Source organism: Macrotis lagotis, chromosome 4, assembly GCF_037893015.1.
Source record: "Macrotis lagotis isolate mMagLag1 chromosome 4, bilby.v1.9.chrom.fasta, whole genome shotgun sequence".
Lineage (NCBI taxonomy): Eukaryota > Metazoa > Chordata > Mammalia > Peramelemorphia > Peramelidae > Macrotis > Macrotis lagotis.
In genome coordinates this window covers 63693104-63720236 of record NC_133661.1, presented here as the reverse complement: position 1 = coordinate 63720236, position 27133 = coordinate 63693104, and the positions used below count along the sequence as shown (strand labels likewise).

Sequence of the window (27133 nt, the reverse complement as noted above, 5' to 3'; positions counted from 1 at the left end):
TTTAAACCTTCGACTTTTGTTCTGGATTAATGAACACATTCTTGGTAAATGCTTTCACTTTGATTTGTCTAGCAACAGTACAAGAATTTTACCTCTATGACACAATTTGAATGACCCCAGTTCCAAAAACCAACAAAATAGGGTCTTACACCATTATTCCCTGCCTAGTAAATACTTATTATGGAAAAGATATATAATGCCCTTGATAGATTCTCTGCATTCAAAGATGAAGTGCCTTATAGTTTGGGGTGGGAGAGGGGAGGTACACTATACAGAAAAAGTCCATATCTACATGGTAATCTGAAGAGAAAGAAAGAATAAACAGAAAAATATAAAAATTAAAGGTTAGGAGGTTGAAAGTCAAATTAAATCAATGGATCTTGATACTTTGTAATTCATTGATCTCTACTAAGTTCAACAGTGAGCATTAGGCTACAGAGAAGAGACTCACTAATGGGATTAACACAGGAGGATTTAGAAGAGGATCCTGTGGGAGGTAGCCCCTAAATTGAGCCCTGAAGAAAATCAAGGATTCTTAGAAGTAAAGGTGATCTTAGTCTCCACAAGGCCAAATCCCTCCAAATTCACATAGCAAAACGAGAGAGGAAGCAATGGTTAAGTAAGATAATACCATGTCTGGTGATATACAGTGGGAACTTTGTATTTTCAGAGACTATGGCCATGAAGGCTGGAAAGAACTTTGAAACAATGGTAAAATGGGTTCTGTAGATATTGAATATGGTTGACTGGGTTGGCATCAATCAGAAAGACCAATATCTAAGTTAGTGAAAATTCAGATGGGTCCTGACCACCATCACAGGAAGAGCACAAGTGTGTATGAAATGGATTGAGGATAATCTTTCAGTATGCACCAGTATTATTTGGGACAAAACTGGAAATGTTACTCACTACAAATCTAAGCAAAAATTTCATGCCTGCTACTTTTTTGACAAAGTTACCTTTAGGTCCAAGTCACACAACAACTTATTGCATATCAATTAGGATAATCATGGGAAATCAATTCATCCCTAATCCCAGAGTACTTCTAAATCTAAAAAAAAAAATGGAAAATTTGAGAAACCTAAGACAATATGTATTTTAATGTAAAGTCCTAGTCTACATAATAATCAAATGGATAGCAAAAATAATACCATTATCTGACACAGGTTTTGAAGAGAAGACCTGCATTTGGAAAAAGTTCCTTCCTGAGTTTGATTCAGTTAAAATGAAAATGCTAAAATTATTTATTTGAATTTTTAATATTTTCCCTAATTACATGCAAAAATAATTTTAACATTTTTTAAAAGTTTGATTTCTAAATTCTAAAATTATTTATTTGATGCACACATGGAAAACTATCCTCTGTTTTAATATAAAAAAAGGATTATATAAAATGGAACATTTTTCAGGGAGACAATTTAAGCCTCTTATGGTTTTTCTTAACCTTAGACCCATTATCATTATTTCTAAACAGAAGTGAGAATGGCTTTCAAATTAAAGGGGAAGACATTCTAAAACATCTTATGAATCACTTGATGTACAGAAGTGACATCTTCATATGGCTCTTCTGAAAAACACATTAAATAACTTTTCCACCTCTCTTCAATGATATTAAGATGTAATTCAGATGATTAGTTTAAAATTTTTCATGTTCATGAAGAAAAATATAGAAATTAAAGGTTAGGAAGTAGAAGTCAAATTAAATCAATGGATCGTGATATTTTGTAATTTATTGATCTCTATTAGGTTCTACAATGAGCATTAGGCTACAGAGAAGAGACTCACTAACAGGATTAACAATAATAGAATTTAAATCAAATAACAACTGTTCAAAACCATTCTTTATATAGATTTGGAACTAGAAAATAAACAATAACAAATATTTAATGGGTCCCTTGAAAAAAATCACACAATACCAAAACACAGTGTTTATAATCCTAAAATGTTGTTGAGTTGTTTTCAGTTGTATCTGACTCTTCAAGGCTTGGCAAAGATGCTGAAATGGTTTGCCATATCCTTCTCTAGCTCATTTTCCAGATGAAGAAGAAGAAACAAACAGGTTTCAAAGACTTGCCCAGGATCACAAACCTATTAAGTGTCTGAGGCAGGATTTGAACTGAGGAAGTTGAGTCTTCCTAACATCAAGCCCAACACTATTTATTGCAGCACTTTGCTGTCCTAACATAGAGAAAGATAGATGTTAAAAAATGAATGATTCTTGGAATACACAAAAAACAAGTTAAAAACTTATAGGAAATACTCCTTGATCCTCCAGAAAGAGACCCCCCAAGGGCTATTATAGACAAATTCCAGGACTCTCAAATAAAGGAGAAAATTCTGCAAGCAGCAACACAGAAACAATTTAAATATAAAGGAAACACAATCAGACTCACATGGGACTTATCAACTTCAACACTGAAGGACAGGAGGACCTGGAATACCATATATTGGCAGGCAAAGGACCTGGGATTACAACCAAGCATGTACTACCCTGCAAAATTCTATCAGCGGATAAAATGGATATTCAACGAATTAAAGGACTTTCAAAATTTCCCAACAAAAAGACTAGAACTGAACAGAGAATTAAATCGCCAAATACATGACCCAAGAGATGCATGAAAAGGTAAATGAAAAGGGGATGGACAAAACAAAACAAATGTTAGTCAAGACCATCAAATTATATAGAACCCTAAAAGGGAAGATATAACACATAACTCTTGAGAATTGTACTTCTCTTAGGATAACTAAAGGGTCAAATAAAATTGAAGAGATTGGACTTGGAGGATATGGATATGGTTGCATCTTGTCTCTTCATTGAAGAGATCCAAGATGACATCATTATGCTTGAGATAAAAAAAAACCCTGATGAAAAGCAAAGGTGTTTACTATTAAAAAAAATACTCCTTGAACAAGCACACATCATTTGCTGAGCAATAAATAGTAAAGACCAAGAATAGGAACACAGCTCTGACTTGTTGAATACAACTAAAAGGGGTTAAATTCCAGTTAGGATCTGTGAAATGGCAAAGTATGAAATCAAAAAGCCCTCTGTAGGAGATGTTCACATACATTCAAACAATAATAAATCAACAAAGTAGTGTAAACAAAAGATTGGGTCATGTAAATTTATGCAAGATTGAGGGTTTATATGTTGACAATTCAGGATCAGGACATTAATGCTAGAAATTACAAAAAGGTTATCCTCAAAGAGTTGTGTTTTATCCTTAGATGCATTCAAACAAACAACTAGAATTATACATCAAAAGCCATCCTTCAAAGATTAGTAGATGGCAGGCCTTCTACTACAAAAAATACTTCAAAATATTCCTGAGAATTCAACAAATGAACTTTCTTGATCCTGAACCATTATCACAGGCAAAGCTGTTTCCCACAATCTTCCAGTCATAGCATTAATCTATAAAAATATAAGAACAATGCTTTTAATGGATATGATGATGGTAAATATATACTCTTCAAGTTATGAGGAATGAAAAACTTTCAATATCTTGCAGAAAAATACCAAAATCATGAAAGAATAGTTATCTCTAATCCCTGTTGCCCCATCCACTACTTGTATTGAAAAAGCTTTCTGTGAGTCTAGAGAAGATAAGCTTATACCCTAATGATTTTATTCAATTATGAAAAGCAGTTATTTTATCTACCTGTACAATATTCCACAGAGCATTAGCTCTAAAAGGATAATAGCAGGATAATGACTATTTCCAGTCATTTTGCCTGAAATACATTGAAAAAGATGAGAAGAATAAAATGAATAACATCAATCAAAACAAAAATAATAGCTGCCATTTATATAATTCCTCTGAGTTTTGCAAAGCATTATAAATACATATTTATATACATATATGTATAAAACATGCATGATATTTATTAGAGAAATATCATAAGAGGTCTAAGGAAGAAAAGATCACTACCTACATGGGAACATCAGGGTAGAAAGACATAGCATTTTAGCTGGTCACTAAATATTAGGACAGCAATTGGTAGACTTAGAGAGAGAGAAAAGGGTATTCTAAGCAAATGGATTAATTTGGAAAAAGCCTAGAAGCAGGAAAATTTAGGCAATGTCTGAGGGATAGAGAATAGTCTTGTTTGACTAGAGTAAGTGGTAGGGACTGGTTTGATATAGGCTGGAAAGTTTATGTGATGAAAGGTTTTGAATGCCAGGAAAGTAACTGACTTGATAGACAATAGGGAATCATTGAAGATTTTTGAGTGAAGGAATATCATGTCCACAGCTATTCATAAAATAAAAAGTCCAACAGGATATGCTCAGCATGGCAAACCCTCCATCAAAGGTAGCCTGTTACTCTAGGAGCAAAGTAGAATTGCGAAAGATTAAAAGAAATGTAAGATGTGCAACCTTAGAACCATCTCCATTCCAAATGTTTATATGAACTATTTGTGCCTGGCATGTGGGGAATTCCTTCTGAGCTTGTATTGGTCTGATCATTCAGTCAGATTCACTGTACTTTGACCCAGCAGAGTTATATCATGTTGTTCCTCTTTGAGCAGGAAGGACAACTACCAACCAGTGCAGAAGGGTTATAAAGGATATCTTAGAGGGGTCAGAGAGGAGAAGGAGGAACTTGAGGTTAGGAAATTTTTATATTCATCCTGGATGAGTAGACTGAAAGGGGAAAAGTGTAAGAGATAGTTTGTATATAGAGAATTTATAGGACTTGGTAACTACTTATTGAGGGAGACAAAGGGAATAAAGAATTTAAGCTAATGTGGCTTCAAATGTGAGAAACTGGTGGTGCACCAAACTGAAATGGGTCAGAAAACAGAACAGGTTTAGAAAGAATGATAGTAACTTTGGTTTTGAAGAGGTTGCATTTGAAAAACTGATACCTCAACAAGTAAAGAGAATTTCTGAGTCACAGTCCTCACTGAACAAAAAAGAAAATACAAGAAAAGTCATACTTGAATTCCTTTTTTGGAGAACTTCCCAAACCCCCAGAGAAAGATCTCCATTGCTATGAATAACCAGAACTCCAAGCTAAGGAAATGAATGCAGATCTAGGGAGATTTTTGTCTCCATTGCCATTATCTGTTTTCTCCATCTGGAAAAGAGTTTTTGGTAAGACTGAAGGAAGAGAGACTTAAAAGTGCAGACTTTAGAGGAAAGAATAAGTAACTCAGCTTGGAAAGAAATCCCCCTTATCTTCTCCCTCCCCCCCCACCCCCCAAAAACTGAGATGCTTAAAATTAATTTTTTTCAGGCTTTACTATTTTTTTTAGGTTTTTGTAAGGCAAACGGGGTTAAGTGGCTTGCCCAAGGCCACACAGCTAGGTAATTATTAAGTGTCTGAGACCGGATTTGAACCCAGGTACTCCTGACTTCAGGGCTGGTGCTTTATCCACTACGCCACCTAGCTGCCCTAAAAAAAACTTTTTAAAAACATTTTTATTTAAAGTTTCAAGTACCAAATATATCCTTCTCTTCTTTTCTTCCTTAGTCCTCCCTGAGATGGTCAACAATCAGTATAAGTTATTCATGCGCTATTATGTAAAACATTTCCATACTAGTTATTTTGTATAAGATGACTAGAATAAAAAGAAAAAAAGAAAGTGAATAATTGCACACTTCAGTATATATTTAATCAATACCAGCTCTTTCTTTGGAGGCAGATAAAATGCTTCATCATTAGTACTTTGGAATTATCTTGGATCATTGTATTGCTGAGAATAGATAAATCATTAACAGTTCTTCATGAAACACTATTTTTTGTTACTGTGTACAATGCAAACCCACTTTTCAAACCCAAACTATATTGTACATTATCCATTTCTATTAAGTGCCATTTGTCTGGATTCACAATTCTTCAGTCTCTACCTATGAGCCTGTTTCTTGTCATTCCATTTTCTCATCCTTATGTGATTATAATTTCATGAAAAGATGGGCTGTATTATTATTTTGCATTTATATAGCATCTTTCATCTGAGAAGCTCAAGGGATTAACAGAGGCCCTGTTCCCTAAATTTCTCATTTCAGCTAACATAAAACCCATCTCAATAACCCTTCTGCACAACTTGCACCCCCCCCCCCAAAAGCTCTACTCTGATGTCTTGGTTGGGGGGGGGGGGAGTTTCCTTCAAGGATAGGCGTAAGTGCCCTCTAGTTCTTGCAACATTTTCCAAATACCCCTCTCCTCACTTGCTAATATCTTCTCTCCTCACCTACTATTTTGTAGGTATCTCTCCATATGTAAACTCCTTGAGTGCAGAGACAATGAAATTCTTTTGAGAGATTATAGATCTCATGTAAGGCCCACTGTAATACAATTGGATTCAAGGCAATCAATTCAAACAAGAAAACCTGGGACATACTCATCAAGACAGTAGAAAATGTGAACATGTTCTCCCAATTTACTTCCTATTGATAATAAAAGGGTCAAAGAAAATCATTGCTGTTATTACCCTTTTCAACAAACTTTGAGTGGCTTTTGACTTACATATGAGAGTCAACTTGTTGAATCAGATAAAAATCATGACCCTAGACCCTGTGATACACCTGGCTTCCCAATTAACCCTTCCCCTAGGTATTTGAAAAGACAAGGGTGTGTGGGGGGGATCGTATTCTACATAAGGGGAGCAGCCAGTGCAAAAACACAGAGAAACAGTATTGTATGAGAGAAACAGCATTTGAGGTCAGATTGGTTGGGCCACCAAGTCTGGCATAAAGCAGAGCGAGACATAATAAATCTGCAGAGGGAGGTAAAAACGAGGTTGTGAAGGACTTTAAAAGGAAAACTTGTACTTGGGTCCTAGAGGCAATAGAAAGACATTAGTGATTGAGTAGAGGAATGACATGGTTAGATATGGCCTTAATCAAGGAAAATCACTTTGGCAGTTTGTGTGAAGGATGGATTGAGAAAGATTAAGGGACAGATACCCATTTGGAGGCTACTGTAATCATTCCGGTAAGAAATGATAAGAACCTGAACTAAGGGTGACTAGTGTATGAGTTGGGGGGAAACTGATAGGAGAGATAGGGAGGCAGATATTGAGAAGACTTTTTGCTAGGTTGACTTTGTGGAGTATGGGAAAATGAGTAGGGGATGGCCCCAAGGACACAAACCTGGATGATTAGAAGGAAGGTGATACCCTTGACAGAAAAGAGAATTTCAGAAGAGGGGCAGGTTTTGGGGAAAAGATCATGAATTTTATTTTGAACATGTCAAATTTGAGAAGCCCACAAAACATCTCATTTGAAATGTTCAATAGACAATCGATGATGTGAGTTGAAAACTCAATCGAGCAATAAGATGTGTTTGTTTGTGTGTGTGTGTGTGTGTGTGTGTGTGTGTGTGTGTAGTCCCCATAGGACATGATGGGGATGCCAAATGAAAGAGAATATTGAAAAAAAGAATGTTATGGGTCTTGAGGTACATCTATAAAATCATGCCAGATATAGATAATGATAAAGCAAAGGAGATTGAGAAGGAACAATCAATAAGGTAGAAAAAGAACCCCAAAAATAGTAATGGTATACAAACCCATTAGGAAGAGATCAGTCAACAATATCAAATGCTATAGAGAAGTCAAGAAGGATGAGGAGGCCATGGCTGATGATGAAGATTTTATACATATACACATATATAATATATTTTATAGATAATTGATAACATGGAGAGAACAATTTCAGTTGAGTGATAAGATTAGATATCTGGAAAAAAGGATAAGAAGTGGACAGGCAATGAGAATATCTTGTTCTTGCTAGGAATTTACCTAGGAAAGAGAGGAGAGATGCTAGATTGTGGAATGAGAGGATAGTAGAGTCAAGAGATTTTGTTTTTAAGAATGGAGATCTGGGGTAATTCCTCAGCTGGTGATTTATGAAAGGACACATACAAGAAAACATATAACATGGTTGTAATTTACATCAATGAAGAGAATAATCACAACAAATAGATCATGAATTCCCTGTAACATCCCTGTAATTCCCTGTAACATTAAAACAAGAACTCCACAGTGAAATCAAAAGAATTCTCATGGAAAAGATCCTTGATAAAAAGCACTCCTGCTTCCTTAATCCCTGATGGTGCTAAAGAGCATTGCAACAGGTTCCTGTCTTATGATGTGGGCAGGTATTTTTGGTATTGGATCTAACAGCTGGGCTTGGTCACTACCCAATTATTTTGTGAATGATCACAAAATCATTGAATGAGATAACTGGGTGTGGGAATTTCCTGGCTCAGGATGTTGCTTTAGATGAGAAAATAAATAAATGAATGAATAAAGGAATGCATGGGTAAATAGGTAAATATCTACATATATATATATATATATATATACATACATATATATACATATATATATATGAAACATGTACACACAGTTTATAAAGTCTGCCATTTAAAAATGTTAATATTTGATAAGAATGAAGGATTAGGCAATCAAGGACAACTCTAAGAATAAGGACCTATGGTTATTTATTGTGGAAAGATCGAAAGTCTTCAGTTCCTTCTGAGAAGAAAAATGAGTTTTCTTACTAACAAAGGGAAATAAAATGCACACTCACTTGGGCTTGGTGCTATTTGGAATGACAATCCATACTACCTGGGTCACACTAGGCAGCCTCCTATCCTGGGTAAGAAACCTTTCTTCTGCCTCATTGTGTTCTCTATTTTTCCAGCTATAGTTTTGAAGTCTTTAAAAATGTCATTTCCCAGCTTCCCAACCAGAAGAAAGCAAATGAATTTCACCAAAGTAAGAGTGGATTGGGTAGCAAACATATTGGTTTTTCAGCCATTTGCTTTTGAAGAAAGGAAGGAATGGAGGAAAAGGTAGACCCCTGGATTCAGTTAGTCAGAAGTCCTGAGCCTTAGAAAACTAGCTCTAATCATGGCTAGCTTTTAATATGGATGGGATCAGCTTATAAACAGGTATCTCATGGTGGGTATTCGCTATCTTTCCAGACAGCAAGAACATCAAAGCAAGCAATAATAGAATCTTCTCTAGATTAGTGACAGACCCACTTTTACCTCGGGACAGCTTTGGTTATACTGAATGGCAAGGGACGGGAAAAAGGACTTTGAGTGCTGTTATCCCTCACTTCTAAGAGTTCTAAGAAACTTGTCTTCTCCAGAAGCAATAGAAACTCCCTGAACACCAGACCAATTTCTATGCCCTGTGATTCCCTTCAACAGAGATGATCCAAGGATCAGGTTACCATAGGTACACATACTTTGCCAGGCGGCACAAGTCCAGACTCCTCTAACAACTGTCATTACTACAATGCCTTAAGGGTTAGTAAAATACTATCCTTATAATGCTTTGTGAAGTAAATAGTATTGGTATTATTTTTCTTATTTTCCAAAAGGAAAAACGAAGGAGAGCTGGCTAAGTGATTGGCCAGGGTGGTTGTATAACTAGTAAAGTATTTGTAACCAGAACTCATTCCTAAAATGCCACATCTCCTAGAGAGAAGACTTTAGACAAAGTATTTTATAACCCCCTATTCTACAAATAAAAAACTAGAAATCTTGAGATTTAAATATTATGCCCAGAGTTACGTAGCTAATAAGTGTTTGAGGCTAAATTTGAACTCAGCTCCTCCTGATTCCAGGCTAAGGTGTTCTGTCTACTGCATCACCTTATTTCTTCCTTGAAAGTGACCAAATAGACCAGCCTATACCTGGACAAGAATCAATAACGGTAACAAGGAACAATGACAAGGATCAATAACAATATTTTCAAAAAGTGGTCACCCAGCCACTGTTTGAACTGTGCTAATAAAGACACCCTTTGACACCCTTGGCCAGCCCGCTTCCCATTTGGGATTGCTCTTTGCTATGTCTACCCATTGGTCCCAGTTCTGCTCTCTGCTACCAAGTGGAACAAATCAACTATTTATTATGCATGATTGCCTTTCAAAATTAAAAGATGGTGCTCATGTATTCCACTGTTCTCTATTTTTTATATTTTATTTTTATTGGTTTTACTTTTCCAAATACATGTTACGAAAGTTTTTTTAAGCATTCATTCATATTCCTGTGCATATAAAAGTTCCTTCCACCCTCCCTATCATCCTCTCCTCAGTGGTGAACAGTTAGTTTAATATTGTACTTACATATTTGTGTTAAGCATGTTTATAGGTTAATCATTTTGGTTTGAGGAATTAGGATTAAGGGAAAGAAATACATAAAATTATATATATATATATATATATATATATATATATATATATATATATATAGATATAGATATAGATATTTTAAAGTGAATGTAGGGGAGGCTAGGTGGTACAGTACATAAAGCACCAGTCCTGGAGTCAGGAGTACCTGGGTGCAAATCTGGTCTCAGACAATTAATTACCTAGCTGTGTGGCCTTGGGCAAGCCACTTAACCCCATTGACTAGGAAAAACCAAAAAAAAACAAAACCCCAACCAAAAAGTGAATGTGGTGTTCTTCAGATTCTGAGGGATTTTGTTTTGTTTTGTCTTGCTTTGTTTTCTTCCTCTGGATGGGGATAACATTCTGGTTCTCTGAACTGGTGAGAGCATATGCATCCATCAAGCTTGTTCATCCCACAATGCTGTTTTTAATGTGTACATTGTTCTCTTGGTTCTGCTCCCTTCCCTCAGCATCAGATTCTGTAATTCCTTCCATGCTTCTCTAGAGTCTGACCATTTTTGCTTTCTTATAGAATAATAGTATTCCACAATATTCATGTACCATAATGTGTTTAACCATTCCCCAATTGCTAGGCATCCCCTCAATTTCCAGTTCTTTGCCACTATAAAAAGAGTTGCTATGAATATTTTGGAACATGTGGGACTTTTCCCATTTTTTATGATTTCTTCTGGATATAGACCTAGAATTGGAATTGCTGGGTCAAAGGGTATGAATAGTATTATTGCTCTTTGGACATAGTTCCGTATTGCTCTCCATAATGGTTGGATCCATTCACAACTCCACCCACAATGCATTAATATCCTAATCCTCCCACAACTTCTGATCATTTCCCCTTTTTTTCTCATCTTGGTCAATCTGATAGATGTGAGGTGATACCTCATAGTTGTTTTAATTTGCATTTCTCTAATCAATAATGATTTGGATCATTTTTTTCAGTTTTTGGTTTATTTATTTTATATTACTACAGTAATCTTGTTATAAGAGTAAACATAATCCCCTACACCCCCAGAAGATGAGAAACCTCAAGAATAGTGAAAGAGGAAAAAAAAATGTACTTCAGTCTGTGTTCAGATTTCAATGTCTCTGTCTCTGGGGTGAGTTGCTTTCTTTATCATAAGTCCACCAGAGAAGTTGCTTCAATATTTTTCCCACAGTTGCTATTACTAGCTGTACTTCCACTCTATTCCTCCCCACTCTCATTTATTCTATTCTCTCTCTCCTGTCCCTGTCCAAAAGTGTGTTATATTTGAGTCCCCTCTCCTATCTTCGTCTTAGAACATATTTCATATGATTATATTTAGCTTTAATTTTTTTCATTTGAAAACTATGTATTCGTACCCTTTGATCATTATCTATTGGGGACGTCTTCTTTTCTAGAGGTTAGACATCCCCAGTTTCTTTAACAGATGAACTCAAGTCCTCTAATAACCCCTCTTTTGGATGTGCTACAGATTATCAATCCTAACCTTGATTAAAATGTAGTGGCCACTTACTAGATTTCTATACTACAGTTTGTTTATCCATTCCCCAGGTGAAAGGTATGCACACATTTTCCAATTCTTTGCTACCACAAAAAGAGGTGCTATAAATATTTTTGTACACAGGACTCTTTTTCATCTTTCTTTGTTATGGTAATAAAATATTATTTTGCCCTAAGAAATGATAAAAGGAATGATTTTAGGAAAACTTTGAGAGACTTATATGAACTGATAGAGTCAAGTGAGCAGAACCAGGAGAACTATGTATAGATCAATAATGCAAACAACTTTGAAAGACTTTAGAATTCTGATCAATCATAAATGTAATGTAATAATATAACAATCAATCACAATTTCAAAAAATCAAAGTCTGAAGCAAATCTACCAATCTCCCAACAGAAGAGCAACACATAAACATTAAGACATTAAGAATGAGACATATTTCTTTTTTTTTTGATATAGTCAATCAGGAAATTTGTTTTGATTTACTATTCATGTTGGTCACAATGGTTATTTTTTATTTTTAAAGGGGGGGAGAGAGAAATGAGAGAGAAAATAAATACTTAGGGGCAGTTAGGCAGTACAGTGGATAGAACAACTGTCCCTAGAGTCAAGAGGACCTGAGTTCAAATTTGACCTCAGATACTTGATAATTACCTAGCTGTGTGACCTTTGGCAAGTCACTTAACCCCATTGCCTTGCAAAAAACTAAAAAACAAAAACAAAACAAAAATAAATACTTGTTAATGAAAAAATAAACTTTAAAAAATGGTACCTCACAACACTGGCCAAGTTCCCGATTCAATCTGATATCCGCATGGGACTCCCTAGATGTGAACACTACATATGAAAGACAGATGATTATGCCAAGTCATGACACAAGATTTGGAACTGTCTGTCTTTTTACCCAGTAGCAACTGCCCAGCTGGAAACCCATTTGCCCTTTGCCCTACTGGGAAAAAGTACTTTAAGAAGGCCAGCATTGTTCTTCAGATAAAAGACTAGTTTTCTGTAGTCTATTCTCAGGCAACTTCAGCTGAAGAGACTCATTTAAAGTCGGACCTTCCTGCCCCTTCAAAGCTCTAGCAGGAACAACAGGGAAGTAATGAATTACTGAGATTTGAGAGCTATAGATCAAAAATATGAATATGATATCTTTTTTCTTCCAGAAACAATGAAGCACATTAAAACCAGTTTAGATGAAAACCTTTGGAAAGGGGGAGTTCTCATTGACAGAATTTTGTTGGGGAATAGGGATTACATTCAATTTTTTTTTATGTAAACACCTACCTTTTAAAAAAATTCTATAATATTTAACTTTCTTGTCTTATTTTAGTAAGCAGAATATAATGAACAAAATAAAACCTTTCTTTGCTGTCTGAAGGTTTTGTAGGGTATTAAGGACCTTAATATTAAACATTAGTTCTTACTGTCCATGACTGGAATATTAAAGGTAAAGGAGACTAAGCTCTTAGTAATAGGACACATTTATCTAGTGTTCAAAGGTTTGGGAAGGATTTTATATCCTCATCTCACCTGATCCTCAAAACTCTATGAGGTAGGAATTGCTATTAATTCCCATATTAGAAATGAAGGAACTGAGGCTGAAGGCAGTTATTAGATGATTTTGCCAGAATCACAGTCAGAAAGTGAAAGTGGGAAAAAAAGATACAAATTCCAAGTCTAATGCTCTAAAACCTATTCTGGAATAAATTTAAGATCATTTTTAAAATAACTGATATACTTTTCTTGTTGTTTGAATTCTAGAAGGTTAAAATCTGGAAGGAACTATAAAGACCATTCAAACCAATCACTGCACTAGCAGAGATCTGACTCCCTTATTCAGTAAACTTCAGCAGCTCCCTCCCATCTCCAGGATTAAATACAAAATTTTCCAACTTTTAAAACCCTTCATAACATGGCTCCCACCCCTCTTTACCAATCTTCTTAGACCTTTCCACCTCCACTTTCCCCCATGTGCCTTATGATTGCTATATAGGGTCAGTGTCATTAGAATCACTAGTCTTTGCAAACAAAACACTTCATTTCTCACTCTGGTCCTTTTTCTGATTCTTTGCTCAAGACTGGAATTCTCTCCTTGTTTCTGCCTCTGAGTTCCTGGTAAAATTCCACCTTGAGGAAGTCTTTCCCTATTTCCCCTCAATAGGAGAACCTTCATTTTAAGATTTTAATCCCTGTAACTATCTTGTTTGTACATAGCTGTTTAGACTGTGAGGTTCTTGAGAGCAGGAGCTATCTTTTCCTTTTCTTTGTATCCCCAACTGTGCTTCATAAATTCTCCTTGACTCAAGGAAACTCAAGATAAGAGACTCATTGATATCACAAAGCTAGTCTGCAGCAGTCAGAAAAATCCCCAGACAGACTACCAGTCTAAGACCCCTTTCTATTTTACCATATTTCCTTGTTCTTTAGTAGGGATACAGTGACAATACATTATACAACAAAAGCCAGGGACTTTTTTCTCTGTGGCCAGAATCAAAAACAACAATGAAGAAGAGTATTTATATGATATATATATATATATATATATATATATATATATATATATATAAAAAATAAATGTATATATATATATATATATTGAGAGAGAGAGAGAGAGAGAGAGAGAGAGAGAGAGATAGTCACATATGATGAATTTAGAAGTATGGGCTAGGAGAATGAAAGGGAATGACTTCATTTATTACTCTTGGCTTTTTGTCTTTGTTTTATTCATTTATATGCTAGTCTGGGAAGATACTTGAAGAGTGAGAGGTATTGTGGCCCCAACCTCCACCCAACCCTAAGGTTTTTTTTTTCCTCCTTGGTAGAATACCTGGAATATGCCTGGAGGCCATATGATTCCCATCAGGGATTAAATTGAAATTAAGAGGAATTTGCTTATTTTATATCAGTTAGTTATCAGATAGTTGTCTACAGCCACAGATTTAAAATCAGGAACAGAAATAAGCAATCAAAAGAATAGGTAAGTTTAGCCTAGAGGTACCTTGACTGGCTTTTGTTGGTTGCCCAAGATAAAGATAAATGTGGTTGTTCATAGGTTTAAGAATGATAAGTCTGCCCTCATCAAGAAGATGTTTTCTAATCACTGCACCTTAGCAAATGGGAACAGAGTTCAAAGATAGTAACAGAGAGTAACTCAGCAACTAATAAACCACAGTAGAGAACAGAGACACGAGTTCTTGAGGAAATCAGTATAATGACTGCTCATCCAAGGAAATCTGTAACTCTTCAGTACTAGAGGTATGAATGATCACATCACATGTGTTCTTGTAATACACTCTCTAAGTATGTCCTCATCTCATGTATAAGCCTGGTGGAAGAGTGTACAAGTGAGCATGGAGAGAGCTTTTCTTGTCACTTTATTTGCTTTGTTGGTGATCCAATGTTTTTTGCATTCTTTTTATTTTTTACTTTAACCTTACAAACAAATAGATTTATTTATTTGTTTCACAGGCTTTTTTACTTTTGCCCAATTATCACCATAACATTCTAATTTTAATTTAATATTTATTTTCATTTTGTACAAATAATGTACTCTTAAACAAGAATATTTTATTAATGCATTCTTTCAAATATATCAAGTGTTTCATTTAAAGAAAAATTTGAGCAAGTTGTGCATAGTAGATTTGCAGTTTCATATTTTACGTTATAGAAATGCTTGTTTTATTCTATAAATTAAAAAATAAATTAAAAAAATGTTTAAATATTAAAAAAATACAGATATATGCAGGAGTTTGTGAGGTACTTTTGAGAGCACTTATGACAGAGTACCTCTAATATAAAAACTTCTAGAGGAAAGTAGGTACTCCAAATGTTTTATTAATAAAAGAAGGGGGGTTAAACAAATTAATTGAAGACTATCATTCCAGGACAGCAAAATTTCATTTGAATATATGTTAGGTGGACTCAGAAATGTTTTCAACTCTACTTTCATCTACTAAGTTATGTTCTTTCATGGACACATGTGTCCATATTCACCAGGCCCTGTGGGATTCTGGTAAGGCCCACCCTTCTTGCCCTATTTGTTTAAAAGTCATTGATACCTTGAATCTCTGTGTACTCAGCTAAAGTAGCAGCTCCTTCTACTCCCTTTTAAGACTGGGTTATATATTCCACAAATGAGTCATCTGGAAGCAAGAATGTGGGCAATGATCAACCCCAGTAGTTAAATTGTCAGTGTGTTCTATATCAAAGCAAAGAGAGTTGGACTTGAACTCAGAAGACCTGGGCTCAGATCAGGACAATTACTGGCTATGTGACCCTGGTCAAGTCTCTGAGCCACAGTTTCCTTATCTTTTAAAAAAGTGATTCTTTCACCACCTTTATTCAGTCATTTTTAGTATTATTGGACTCTTTGTATCTCATTTAGAGTTTTCTTAACAGAGATACTAGAGTGGTTTGCCATTTGCTTCTCCAGCTCATTTTAGAGATGAAGAAATTGAGGCAAACAAGTTTAAATGACATGCTCAGTATCACACAGTTATTAAGAGATGGAGATCAAATTTGAATTCAGGAAGACAAGTCTTCCTTTCTCTAGGCTGGACACTCTATCTACTGTGATACTTAAGCTATCTTTAAACCAGCTATCTCACCGGTTTATTGTGAAGAACATACTAAGTATATGCATGAACTATTACCTTTTTTAACCTTAAAAAGAAACAAAAGGGATGAAGTTCTGCATTTGAAAAAGACTGAAGAGTCAGTGACACACAAATTCACACGCTTCAGAGATTCTTTATGATTGAAGGAAAAAAAAACAATCTTCAGAATGAGTGGGGGACATAGAAGCTTCTCCAATATTCTACTCTATAGAATAGGAATGCCCTTATTTGTGTTCTCTGATGTTTATTCAAGATTTAGTTTCAGTGACTATTTTCTCTTCTGTCAGTCTGCAAATATTGACAGGCTCTAATAGAATTTTTTTTCTTGTTTTTCTCTCTCCCAACAAATCTAAAACCCAACCAATCCTTTCAGTGTATGCCATATATTTTCTGTAGCCATTAACATTATAACCTTCAACCTTGATGGAAGTAGCTTTTCTCAGCAGTTCAGAGACCTAGGACTACTATATTAGACTGGTTATGGACAATGCTTTTCCCATCCACAGGAAGAAAAACAAAAAAAAAAAAAAACCCTCTTCAGAATCTGATGAACACGTTATAAAAAAATATCTCTTATGTGTCTCTTTCCCTTCATCCTAATTCCTCATAACACAAAATAACTAATATGTAAACATGTTTATCACAAATATGTATGCACAATGTTAACCTGACAGTTTGCTGCTGAGGGGAGGGGTATGGGAAGGGAAGATAGAAGGAAATTTTTAAATTTAAAAATATGCATATGTATAAGGATGAATGTTGAAAAACTTTCCTAACATGTATTTGAAAAAATAAAATATCTATAAAAACATAAAAAGAAAAAAATTATTATAATCCAAGTCTGTGTTATTAATGTGAGGAATGTAGGGTGTGGGGCTTCCACAGAACGTAAGAGGAGATTGTTAGTTCAAATATATAAATGCATTACAAAGACTGAGGTTGCCTCTGGTTGTACCTCCATGCAGTTATGTGAATGTAAGACAAAAGAATTGACCCCAACCTGATCAGATCTGAGATTAAATCTGACCTGCTCCATCTGGCCCTGAATTGACCTAGAGTCCTTGTCATTTCATGTTACATATTACTATACACTCCCTGTGCTCATTAGTATAATGACCAGGGCAGGGAAAGCACATTATTAGAGAATGGTATGGATTAGATTCTAACTCTGACCAATGATTGACAGAAAGGGGAGGCGCAAAGCTTTCAAACTACATATAAGACTGGACATTGTCACAATTCGCTGCCTTTCTCACTAGGAGAGATGGCCCTTCTATGCAAAGAAGTTAATTAATAAAAGCCATTTTAATCACTTTAGAATAAGAATTTAAAATTACTAGCCATTTATGACAATTAATATCATGAATCCTTTAAAAAATTAATTTGCATTAGCATATTTTGGTTTTTATCACCTTCATTTCTGAATAGTTTCATTCCCCCAACCCTACTTGTCAAGTCATACCTTGTAACAAAAAATAAGAGATGGGGGATAAAGGAGCAGTTGAGTCAAAATAAACTAAATATCAATTTACTCTGACAATAGTTACAATATTCCACAACAGTCTCCAACCTTTCTAATGACATGAGGTCCACTATGAACCCTAATGTAAATTCAATTAATCATGAAAATATCTAAAAACACTGACTGCTTTCTGATACTTAGCACTTGCAGTCCTCCCCTCATAATTAGTTTTTTGTTTTTGTTTTTATAACTTTTATTGTCTCAGAGACACTCTTGGGAATATTTTCATTCCATTTTAGTTGAGTATTCCATCTCTGGACTTATTTTTTTTATTTACATTTTGGGTCACTCAAATGTTAAGAAAAATGAATTATTCTGTAGTCACAATTTTTTTCCATATCCCCTCTCCATCAAATATAACTGACCAGAACTTCAGCCTACCTGCAAATAAATTCATCACAAATTGCTCAGCAACTTTCATTTTCCTTCTTATTGTATAAACATTTACAGCACAGTTGGTGAAAAACAGAATCGTATATCTGGTGCTTTGTATTTAAGGAGAGTACCACTCTGCAGCCCAACTCCTTGGAAGTCCTTGTCTTATTTCGAGCTGGAAGCAGTAACCTATTTGAGACTGCCACAGAAACTGAAAGATGATGCGTAAGGTAAGCGGTTCACCAAAGAAGATTTCTGCTATCCTGCTCCAAACTGGGTCCTGAACAGCAAATTAGTTCAGTACCTCATTCTTCAAGGAATTTATAAATAATTTATAAATAAGTGTAAAGGACTTTATTTGAAAATTCAATTAGTTTTAAAGTGATTTAAAGGAATTTATGATGCAAAAATTGGTTATTAAAGCATGAGAAATCTGGGTGGCAGAAAGAGAGGCAACCCAATCATGTTCTAATGAGGAATCAGGAAGACAGGTTCAAATCCACCCTTCATCCCATAACATTAGCTAATGTGATAATAGGCAAATTGCTTAACTTTTCCAGTGCTCAATTTCCTCATCTAAAAATTGGCAGTGATACCTATTATACCTACCTATGAGGTTCAAATTTGACAAATTATTCAGACTTTAAAGTTACATAAAGGTCTGTCTTAGTCAGTGTGCCTCATATTTTTGTCTTATTCCTCCTATAGACTGTAAACTCTTTAAAAGACAGATATTCTGTCTTAGTAATGACTATATACTCTCCATAAGTGCAGCTAGATGGTGCAGTAGATAGAGCACCAACCCTGGAGTCAAGAGATTCTGAGTTCAAATTTGATCTCAGACACTTGAGATACTTACTAGTTATGTGACCTTGGGCAAGTCACTTTAACCCTGATTGTTTAGAGTGGTCCTTTTTCATATCTGACTACTGGACCCAGATAGAACCCCATCAGTCAAATCCAATTCACTTGCTTTTGCTATGGCACCACCTCCCTGACGTCATGGTCTTTTTCAAGAACGAAGAACAAACATCACACTCTCAGTGTCTAATTTTTATAGGCCTGGTAGTGCCTCAATGCAATGGGATATCAATAAATGTGTGTTGAATGAAGGAATTATTGAATGGATAAATGAATGAATTATTTCTGGTTGTTCTGAAGGGCCACTAGTCAAGGGAGGCATGCTATCACGAGGATGGGCTCACTCCAGAAGGGAAATAAGGAAGGTTTTCTAACTGCTGAGTCACAAGTTATTGCCTGACCAGTTGCTCAGCCCTAAAGTCAGTACTGCTGAAGCTGGGAAAGAATTGGACAATGCCATCCACCAGAAGGCCCCCTGTGTGTGGCGAAAGAAAAAAAAATACCTCTCTGCTCTTTTCAAGGAGTGGATAGCATCAATTATCTGTTACAATCAGTGATTGCTCTGCGGTTAACGAAGAGCAATATTATTATTACCCCCTTGTACCCTGTTACTGCCATCAACTCTTGGAAAGCATTGAAATGAATCCTAAACAGGTCCCCTCCAGTAGGCTCATAAAAGAATTCTGAGTATCTTGGAAGCTGGTTCTTTGGGGAGCTATAAAGGTAGTTCCAAGAAATGAACCCGCTATCTCCAAGATACAGTACAACCCTCTTCTGTGTCTCTCCTAATGTTGGGGCTGTCTTACTGCAATGGGGAGTGAATGGGGCAGTGGGAAGGGGCTAGGCCAGGAGGGCTGGTCCGAAAGAGAGGAGCCAGGGCGTTTGCTTAGCTAGGGACACCCCTGGAAAGCCCTTCTGATTGCTTTCTCTTCAGTTCTAGGTTCGAACTTCATGTTTGCTTAGTTGATAACAGTGGGTTTACAGCCTAGTCATGTAACCCTGCGATTAGTGAACCAAGTTCAGCCAAGTAGGCTTTATCAAGTCACCCCAGCCCTGCAGCATCCGTCCGTCCGTCCGTCTGTCCTGCCTCCCTTCCTTCCATCTAGGCTGGCAAAGAAGCAGATGCTCAAACACAGACACAAGAAGCCGTAGTAGGGATGCACACACACGCACACACATGCACACACACACATGCACACACACGCACACACACACGCACACACACCTGTCCAGGGGAGGTGACTCACCTCCACCTGGCTGGGCCCGGCCCGGCAAGTTCTCACAGCACCGGGCTGGGCGTGCAGCCGAGGCTGGGCTGCCATGTGCGGGAGAGGGACTCCCGGGAAGACTGACGCTGCTCGCCAGCCCCTTTAGCCTACAGAACTGTAGACTGAGGCCCAGGCAGGGCCAGGACGCAGGCCCGGGGTGCCCGGCGGCCGGCCCCGGGCCTCCAGCAGCCTCTGCCCCAGCCTTGCGGGAACCTCTCATCACTTTTGCGAAGCCCCCGGCAGGTGCAGGATCCGTGCTGTGGGGGGGCGGGGGTGCAGGAGGGTTCGGTGTCTCAGATCAGGAGCCCAGCCCCCACTCCCCGGGCAGCCCCAAGGCCAACCCCCGCCCCCCCCTCCAGCCGCTACTCACAGGGTTCCTCCTCCTCCTCCTCCTCCTCCTCCTCCTCCTCCTCCTCCTGATTCCCAGATTCTCCAGCTCCCCTCCCCTCCCTCTCCGGAGATTGGAGGAGGAGCCCCGACCCCCTGGGGCGGGGCCTGGGGCTCCCGCCCCTCTCCTCCCCGTACCCCAGGGCTTGGGGGCGGAGTCGGAGGCCCTTCCCTCCCAGGCGGCCCCAAGCTGCTGGGTCATTGTTGTGAGTGGGGGGCCGCCGGCTGCCGGAGGAGTCGCGCTGCTCCCAGCTCTGCCATGCACCCAGAACGGGATAAGAGGCAGCCGTTAGCCAAAGTCCCTTCGAGCCCGAGGCCCCCCAGGAAACAGAAACAGAAAGAACCAAACCGGGTCTGACCGCGAGCTTCTTAGAGCAAGGCGGGGGACAGCTGGACTGACATCTGATCCGGCTTGCTCCATTGCACGCTTCTTCTCCTCTACCACCCTGCAGACAGATCTAGGGCGCGCTGTCCAGCACCCCAGTCCCCGCCCCCCCCAAGTGCGAGGCTCCCGAGATCCAGCAGCTGCAGCCCCAAACCAGTTTCTATTCGGGATTTGCAAAATAGGCTTGCTGCGAAGTCGCAGTTCTTTCAGGCTCTAGGAGCGGACTCTTTGGACCAGGGTCTAATCCCTCAAAATGTATTTATTGAAGATGGAAAAAAACAAAACACAAAGAATGAACTTTAGTGCTTGCTTTATGGTTGTCACCAAGTGAATGAAGCCATGACATGCCTATACTTTAGATGAGAGTGAGGGAGTCTGGTGCAAAGACCCCATTCTCACCATCTCTTCCAGATCTATTTGAACCCAGTGGCTCGATATAGTAGGAACAGGATTCCTGGTGTTGAGCTAAATGCCATGGGGGATGTCTAAGATATTTCCCAGATCACTGAGGCATCTTGGTGCTGGGAGATTGTCTGGTTTGGGGATACTGATTTATCAGCATTCAGTCAAAGTTCCACAATTGGTAGCTGTAACCCTTTGGTTCCTCATTCACCAGATACATCACTTAATGAAAATAGAGTTCCACCATTTCTAGGAAACAAATCTTCACCAGTAGAACAAACTAACCTAACCTGTCTCTTGATGGTTTGCTCTATTCAGTTCTGTAATCATAATCTCCCATCCTCCAAAGACTTTGGTTTTATGCAAGGTGCCCAGAGAGTCATGGGAAAAATTCCTGGAGGATTGCTAGTCAGCATCATTATGGTTGGTATCTGGTTGTCTTCAAAGGTCTGACTTTCAATCTTTATTTTTTTTTTTTAGGCTTTTGCATGGCAACGGGGTTAAGTGGCTTGCCCAAGGCCACACAGCTAGGTAATTATTAAGTGTCTGAGGCCAGATTTGAACTCAGGTTCTCCTGACTCCAGGTCCAGGGCTCTATCCACTGTGCCACCTAGCCACCCCTCAATCTTGATTAATGAAAGCATTCTTGGCAAATGCTTTAGTGCTGGTCCATCTTGCACCTGTCCAAGAATTTCACCTCTCCCAACACAATATGAATGCCCCCAGGCAATTCGGAAGGCTTCAAGGAGAAGCCTTCATTAATTTCCTACAGTTCCTGGCATTGTGCTGAACGTGAGCTAGACCTTGAAAGATAGGTAGATGAAATAGATAGATAGACAGACAGACAGATGGATGGATAGATGGATAGATAGATGGCTGGCTGGATGCATGCATGGATGAAACATTGTTCCAGGACATGATCTAGACCTTGAAAGCTGGTTAGATAGGTAGATAATAATAGGAATAATTGGTAAAAAGTATTTAATTTGTGTAAATCATTTTTCCTTTGCTAATCTCATTTTATCTTCACAGTATTCATGTAAGGAATTATTATTAACCCCTCCATTTTCCACTTGAGAAAATTATGGCAAAAATTAATGGCTACATGACTTGTCAGATCCCACAGCTAAAATACAAATGGAGATCTTCCTGGTTTCAAGTCTAGTTTTTATGTAATGAGCCACCTAGCTGCCAAGACAGGTAGATGTCACATTCATTGTGTATTATGTCTCAGCCACTGTGCTAAGAGTTGGCCATACAAATACAAACAAGACAGACTTTGTCCTCAAAAGTTTAATTTAAGTGAAGAGACAACCCATGAGGAGAAAGAGACATTTACTACCCACTTCTGAACTACTTGAAAAGGTGAGGAGGATTCAAACAGTTGTGGACAAGTATGGTGAACGTAGTCCCATTGTCCATCCTAAGGGAGGTTCAGTGGAGGCTGAGAGTTTGTATGAAAGTTGATCTTTCAGTAGCAAAGCAGGAAACAACATCCTTGTCCCTGAACATTCCCAAAGGTCATTATTTAATTAGTGAGTCTTTTATGTGTCAGAGGCTGCAGAATTAGTTTGCTGCAACAGGAAGATTGCTTAGGGTTTTTCCTAGTGACTACCACAGGTCTGTCAGTAATGTAATTACTTATCAAATGCAAAAACCCATTATTATACTTCCCTACCTTTCCTAGATTCTGAACTTCAAAAGCCTGAATAGATTTGACAGTTCATTAACATCAAGCTTTACCCAGCCTCCTTTTTTTTCAGAGTAAGAGATCTAAAAATTGGGCTCATTAAAAAGCAGCAATCAGAAAGAGGGATGAGATCCAGGCAAGTAAGCACATGAAAAATCTAGTTACTTTCTAAAAAAAGAGAGAGAGAGAGAGAGAGAGAGAGAGAGAGAGAGAGAGAGAGAGAGAGAGAGAAAGTGGGAGAGAAAGTGGGAGAGAGAAAGAAAAGAGAAAGAAAAAGGAGAGTGAAAGAAAAAGAAAGAAAGGAGAAAGAGAAAAAGAAGAGGAAAAAATGAAAGAAAGAAAGAGGAGAGAGACAAAGAAGAGAGAGAAAGAAAAAAGGATAGTGAAAGAAAAAGAGAGAGAGAGAGAGAGAGAGAGAGAGAGAGAGAGAGGGGGGGGGGGGGGGGAATGGAGTCAAATTTAAAAAAAAATAAACAAACCATTCCCCAATTTCCAAATGGTCAAAGGAAATGCAAGGGCAATTTGCAGATGAGAAAAACAAAGCTATCTATAGACATATGAAAAATTGCTCTAATCATTATTGATTAGAGAAATGCAAATTAAAGCATCTCTGAGGTACCACCTCCTACCTCTCAGATTGGACAATATGTCCAGAAAGGACAATGACCAGTGCTGTAAGGAATGTGGGAAATCTGGGACACTTATGCATTTTTGGTGGAGCTGTGAGCTGATCCAATCTTTCTGGAAAGGAATTTAGAATTATGCCCAAAGGGCATTTGATTCAGCAATACCTCCACTGGATCTGTATTCTGAAGAGATTATGAAAAAAAGGTTAAAAATATCACTTGTACAAAAATGTTCATCATTTGTATGAAAATGAAGTAAATATAAATAAAAAAAAGAAAAGAAAAAATCAAGAAAGACTCCCAACACTTGGGTGACCTTTCCTGTGTTGAATTTATGGGAGAATATACATGAATCTTGCTGAATGAGAAGACATGGCTTGGGTTGCAATCTGCCTCTTTGGAGGGAGCTGTCAAATGAATGAATCATGGATTCATTTGAGAATTTGATTGACCTTGGGTAGGTAATTTTAATCTTTATATCTTATCATTATCATCAACAATAAAAAGATGTAATTAAAAATATTCATAGCAGCCCTGTGGTGGCAAAGAATTGGGAATTGGTGAACAAATTGTGGTGTGTGTGTTTGTGTTTGTGTGTGTGTGTGTGTGTGTGTGTGTGTGTGTGTGTGTATGTGATGGAACACTATTGTTCTATAAGAAATAATGATGGACAGGATTTCAAAAAAGCCTGGAAAGACTTGCATGAACTGATGCTGAGTGAGATGAGAAGAACCAGAAGAACATTGTACACCCTAACAGCAAACATGGGGTGAAAATCAACCTTAAAGGGCTCGATCATTCCATCTGTGCAATAATCAGGGACAATTTTAGGGGATCTGTGACAGAGAATACCATCTGTATCTTAGAGAAAGAACTGTGGGGTATAAACAAACACCAAAGATTATTCCCTTTAATATTTTTTAAAAAAGTTTCTTATGTACTACATAATTTTACTATCTCTAATATTTTATTTTTTACTCAAAGATATGTTTTTTCCTCTCAACACATTCAATTTTGATCAATGCACAGCATGAAAACAATATAAAGATTGTCAGACTGCCTTCTAAGAGGGGAAGTGGGGAGGGAAGGAAGGGTGGAGGGAAAATTCTAAAATTCAAAACCTTACAAAAATAATAGTTAGAAACTGTTATTGTATACAATTGGAAAACAAATAAAATATTTATATAATAAAAAATTGTAAAAGAGAAAGAAAGAAAGAAGGAAGGAAAGTAAAAGAAAGAAAAGAAAAAAAGAAAGAAAAAGAAAAGAAAGAAATAGAAAAAGAAAAAGGAAAGGAAGGAAAGAAAAAATGAGTTAAATCACAAAGTTGAAAAACATTGCTTTTTGAAATTATTATGCAGAAATAATTCTGCTGTCCTAGGGTCCCTATAAATTTGTATGAACCATGAAAATGTATGAGCTTGGATCATTTATAAACATCCCTCTTCTAACCCAAAGTCCTAAATATTTGATTCTGCTTATCCCTTTAACAACAAAGGTATTTTCTTTCCAGCTGTATTTTCTAGATTTTTTTAAAGTAGCCTTAGTAGGAATAAGGACTAATCTTATGATTTTATATTTATTGAGAACAAGTAAAGAAGGAATCTGTAGACCAGCAAACTTCTTGTAATCTAGAGTCTTGGAAAGTTTCCAAGAACAGAGGTGTCAACTCAGCCCATTAACATCCCCTGCCAGAGCCAGGATAAAATTTCACTGTGGAATATTTTACAAAATAAATAAAAATACAATATAACATAGCTACTGTGACTATGTGGATTTCTAAAAAGGTTCCTGATATGGTACCTGATGATATTTGAGTTTGACCACTGACCTAAAGAACCAAGAAGTTATAAGTCTTACCCAGGATCTCTTAGCCACTGGACAGAGGTGTGACATAAAACAAAAGGCCATCCTGATTTCAAGGCTAGCTCTTTATTTACTATAGTGAATAAAGGGTCTGTACCAGTAAAAACACTTGTTTTTTAGTCATTAAACAGTGTCATCTAGAGAAATCTTTGTAGTTTATGAGATTCTGTAAGACCCTGGAAGGCAAAGACTTTTTTCATTTTTGGTCTTTATAGCCCCAGAGCTAAGTACAGTATCCATCATAAATAAATGATTGTTGAATTGAATTATTTTTAATATCAACCCTATTGGACAGATAAGAAAACTGAGAGTAATTCTAAATAAATATTTTTCAACTGACCGAGTATCCTAGGGTTCAAGTCATTTGAGCTTGAGCCTGGGTTTTCAGACTCCACTCTACTGAATAGGTGCTTCTTTTAATAGGTTGATAGGAAACAACAGGTTACCCCTTAGTGATTCGAATTAGCCTGGATTGTTATGATTAATATTTTTAGTAAGCCCATTCATAATATAAGGGATATCTAGGTAGTTCAGTGAGGAGAGCTCCAAGCCCTGAGATTAGGAGGACCTGAGTTCAAATTTGACCTCAGACACTTATTAGTTTTGTGATCTCAGGCAAGTCAGCCTAATCTATACCCTAAAGAAAACCCAAAAAGGGGTCACAGAGAGTTGGACACGAATAAAAGGATTCAATAGCAAAACAACATAATGCAAAAGAAATCAAGAAAGAGAACATAGTCTTTGTCATGATGAATTTCTATAAAATAAAGCTCAAAAAAATCACACAAAAAACAATACACTAGATATAGTCTGACCAATAATAGTTGACCTGAGGCAGAGAAGTCTCACAGAGAACTTAATTGAGTATTACAGCTGGAAGTAGTAGTACACTAGACAGAGCATCAGATCTGGAACCCAAGTTCAAATCTAGTCTTGGACGTTTCTCAATTGTGTGACCTTGGCCAGGTTACTTCTCTGGCTGCTCCAGTTTTCTAATGTGTAAAATAATAGCCCCTATTTCCCAGTGTTATTGTGAGGATCAAATGAGATAATAATTGTATAGTACTTACCACAGGTGTCTGGTACATAGGAAGTATTTTATAGGGGCAGATAGGTGATAAAATGGCTAGAATATGGGCTTGGAATGTAGACTTGGAAGACTCATCTTCATGAGTTCAAACCTGGCCTCAGACACTTTCTAGCTGTGACCCTGGGTTAAGTTACTTAACTCTGTTTTTTTTAGTTTCCTCATCTGTAAAATGAGATGAAGTAAGAAATGGCAAAGCTCTTTAGTGTTTCTGTCAGGGAAACCTCCACATGGAGTCATGGAAAGTTGGACATGACTGAAATGATGGAACGACAATATCAAAGCACAATATAAATGTTTGTTCCTATTATTATTATTATTGACTAGGATTATTATTGAATAATAAAATTCAACAAATGCAGACATAGATTAAAAAGTAATATTAGCAAAAAAAGGGGGGGC

At 37.2% G+C, this 27133-nt stretch overlaps 1 protein-coding gene across 3 annotated transcripts in view; it reads right to left on the bottom strand.

Moving 5' to 3' along the window:
* The window catches only part of PRXL2A (peroxiredoxin like 2A), a 70898-nt gene that overhangs the window by 31537 nt on the left and 12228 nt on the right, over window positions 1–27133 (bottom strand). Inside the window, exon 1 of one of the 3 annotated variants that reach the window (XM_074233013.1) lies at window positions 20659–20683. The exons of 1 other annotated variant lie outside the window; for it this stretch is intronic. The gene's annotated coding sequence lies outside the window, so the exon portion shown is untranslated. Of the gene's footprint in view, window positions 1–20267; window positions 20354–20658; window positions 20684–27133 lie in introns of those variants that run through there. One more of the 3 variants, XM_074233012.1, reaches the window with a different exon arrangement.